Here is a 3,693-nt window from a genome sequence, read left to right on the forward strand (position 1 = left end):
AGCGACCCACGTCGGGCACCCGGTGAGGGTTTGGGTGTGAAGAGACAGGACCGTGAAGGTGTCCGCCCGCCTCTGCCGAGCCGGTGCCGGAGTGCGGGGCGTCTGCAGACACAGCGCTCGGGGCCGGGGCGCGGGGGGCCACGCAGCCTGCGTTTCGGACTGTGGCTTTGCACCTCTCGTTTCTCCGTAAATCCGGTTCGCCCTGCTGTCCGGGTTCTGGGATTCTTCAAATCTCCAGGCAATCCAAACAAAATGACCATTCTTTCTTTCGTTCTAGCACAAATATGTTCGTTTTAAAGTCCACAGTCTGTCTACGGCCACGCCACCCCGAACAAGCCCAGTCCCGACTGATCTCGGAAGCTAAGCAGGGTCGGGCCTGGTTAGTACTTGGATGGGAGACCACCCAGGACGACCAGGTGCTGTAGGCAGTAATCGATTAATTAATTAATCCCACGGTTGTGTCATCTCCAAAGGCTTGCCGTGGGCAGGAGTCCGGCCAGGTGCCCCCTTCCTACCGTCCCCATCCGATCTCCTAGCGAATGCGACCGGCCACGGGTCCTTCTGCGCACGGCCTGCCGGAGACAATCAACACGAAGGGCAGTGTCCGCGTGCGGCGCCCAGTGCCCGGGCCGCCCTGAGGCGCCTGAGCTCCGCCTTGTCCCCAAACTTCCCACTTGGCAATAATGAGACTTTTCAAAGACGTCGCATGCCCCGTACAGGCGACACGTAGGCATAATAGGAACAACAGATTACTGGGAAAAAAAAGGACAAATCTGAGTTTCAGAATACCTAAACTTTTAGTTCACTTTAGGGGGGGAAAAAAAACCTTTTGATTTTAGTCCTATAACTTTCAGAGCTCTGAAGATTTTGGAAGCCAGTCGAAGTTGTGCGAAACAGTTAACAAAATGTCAACTTACGTGTTTTTGATTGTGTCGTTAGCAATTGATCATAGCCCATAAATCCAACTGCATCAAAGGTTTGTTTTTATTTTATTTTGTTTTTTTGCATCTTAGGGTACGGAAGAATGGGGGTGGTTAAGAAGACTAATATTAACATTTGCCCTGAATATGAACTTAAGCCATGACATTTTACATTTTTCCAAAACAAATATCATTAACTGAATCTTACGTCTGCAGAAGCCGAAGTGGAATTCTCGATGCGGGAGCGTCCGTGACAAGTTCAGAGCTGTGTGTCCAGTGAACAGGACTTGCTAAAATCTGGACCCGCCTTGCTCCGGCGTGATGGCTCAGCTCCCCACGTGCCCAGCGCCCCGGGGTTCCACAGAACCGCAAACCACCGCTCACAGCCCGTCTTTGAAGCTAAAATAAACGTCAGCCTGCTATTTTCAAGGCTTATGATAAAGCAGTATAGAAATTTAAAAAAAAAAAAAAAGGAAGAAAGAATGAAAAAGAGAAAGCTTTCTATATTTCTATAGAGCCAACCTGCTGGAAGGCTAATCTGAATTTCGAAGGGCCCCAGAGAAGCAAAGGAGCGCAGGCAGGGTGCTCACCGGGTGTGATGAGGAATAGGGCGTCTCGCCGGTCAGCCAGCAAAGCCCCACGTCGCGAAAATTCTCCGCAGGGAGAGTCTGCCCCGGCGGCCGTGAGGGTCCTGTTCGAACTCGCTCCGCTGACGAGTCCCACGCTCACCTTACCTGTGGCCTTACCTGTTCTACTGTCTCTTCAAACTTCAGGCGTTAGACGGTCTCCGGGCGCCGCTGCCCCTCTGCTCAGACTGGGCGCGTCGGCCCCCGACCCGCCTCACAGATGGTGCCGCACTGGGGCCCGGTCAGGTTTCCGGCGTCGGGTTTCAGAAACGTGCTTGGGGAAAACCTCCCTGAACCCAGAAACTGAAAGAAGCAAGGAAAGGGGGACAGGGGGGAAGAAAGGAGGGAGAGAGAGGAGGGGCGGAGGAAGGGCGTCCTGAGGGACGGAGGGGCCAGTTATCAGCCGGACCCGCAGGAGGCCGCGAGGGGGGAGAAGGGAATCGGGGTTCAGCCCACCGCCCGCCGGGCCCTGAGCTAGGGCTCCGTCTGCAGCCACCTAGCTCCCCCCCTCACCATTTAGTCCTCGGATCAGGCCTGTTTTGCAGATAAAGAAAATGAGGTTTAAATGGATCGACTAACTTGCCTAAGGCCGCACAGCTAGAGAGGGAGGAGGAGCCAAGCGTTGAGCTCGTGGATATTTCTGGCTTCACGACCGGTGGCATTTCTAGAAGACATGTTTAAGCTGTGGGTGGATGGTGGACGTCTCCATCCCGCTCACCGACCCCGACAGAAAAGCCTCTGCAAACCAGCAATTACGGCTTCGGGTCCAGGCCGCTTCCTCTGCAGAAGCTAATTAGATCAAGACAGGAATCTGACAAACCATAGTTCAAGCCGGCTAATTAGATTAAGATCAATATAAAATCTTCTTTAGACAAAGGAGCAGTTGGACGTTTCCGGCAGAGATGTCTGCAGTTCGTGTCAATAAGGTAAGGAGAAAAAACAGGTGTTAAGGAGCATCCGCGAGCCAGCGGCCTTTCCTGCTCCCCGTAATGAGGTGAGCAAGCCCGGCTCCTCAGGAAGGGGGGGCGAGTTAAGCCAGCGGGCCAGCTGGGCGGCCTGCGGAGGTCCGTGCTCCCCGGTCCTGGGACCGCAGCTAGGTCAACTCTCCACGGCGCCTGAAGCCGCCGGACCCGCGCCGCCGTCCGCCCACACGAAGGGACGCCTCTGCTCGCCCCTCCCCGCCCCTCCCCGCCCCTCCCCGCCTCTCCCCTCCTCTCCTCGCCTCTCCCTGTGCACGCACGCCGCAGGTGTTCTGTCCCCGAGAACTGTCTTTAATGTCATCATCGTTCTGACTAGTAGAGGGGGCGTCATCGTCGCGATCTTCGTTTCCAGAGCAAGGAGACCGCGGCCGAGGGTTTGCAGTGAGTTTGCCCATCGTCTCCGCTGAAACAGACACACGGAGCCCAGATGGGCCCGACACCCACGTGGCCCGTGGCCAGTGGAGTGTGTGCCCTGGGGCGAAGGGTACGCTGACCGTCCCAGCGGCAAAACCCGAGGCCTCCGTGCACTGTGATATGAACTCACCGCCCAACCTGGTTGCCTCGGAGCTGCAGAGGCTCCTCTGCAAATCCAAAGTTTTAGATTAGTGGTGCTTGAATTTCGAGGGTCACGGCGTGCTCTGAAATTCCAGCAGACACTCTGAAATCGACAGCTGCAGTGGGGGGGTGTTGTTCGCACACTTGGCAGGTGCTCCCCGCCATCCTGAGCTCCTGGCCTGTGTGGAGCCCCCGAGGGAGCAGGGCCGCCCACCCCTGCCCGGGCCGGGCTGGTTCCGATGCTGTCCTCAGGCCGATCGCCTCGGCGCTGTGCCGGACATTCCTCCAAGAGAAATGTCCTCATGTCTCGCCCGTCCCTGACTCTTAGGAAAACTGACTGTCAAATAAAAAGATGTACTGCAAGGTTAAAGTACTTAAAACCTGCACAGAAATGCGTAATCGATGCATCATTAATTTAAAAACGCAAATTTTTTCAGACTTCTTTCTTCAAACTGTAACGCTCAGCCTAGCCAAAGAAACAGAAGATGACGGCCTTGCGAAAGGGCTTGTAAAATCAGGGGGCAGATTTGCAATATTACAAAGGTTTATCTTCCGCACCATCCTCCTGAACGGTGTCCTTGATGGAAATGGACCCCGAAGCAGGAAAACCCT

The 3,693-nt window shown here is 55.2% G+C and overlaps 1 pseudogene; it reads left to right on the top strand.

The window, feature by feature from the left end:
* Nucleotides 1-309: 309 nt before the first annotated feature.
* LOC118606172 lies at nt 310-428 on the top strand (annotated as a pseudogene).
* The last annotated feature ends 3,265 nt before the right edge of the window (nt 429-3,693 follow it).

The sequence above is a fragment of the Rousettus aegyptiacus genome, unplaced genomic scaffold (assembly GCF_014176215.1).
Source record: "Rousettus aegyptiacus isolate mRouAeg1 unplaced genomic scaffold, mRouAeg1.p scaffold_m13_p_7, whole genome shotgun sequence".
Taxonomy (NCBI): domain Eukaryota; kingdom Metazoa; phylum Chordata; class Mammalia; order Chiroptera; family Pteropodidae; genus Rousettus; species Rousettus aegyptiacus.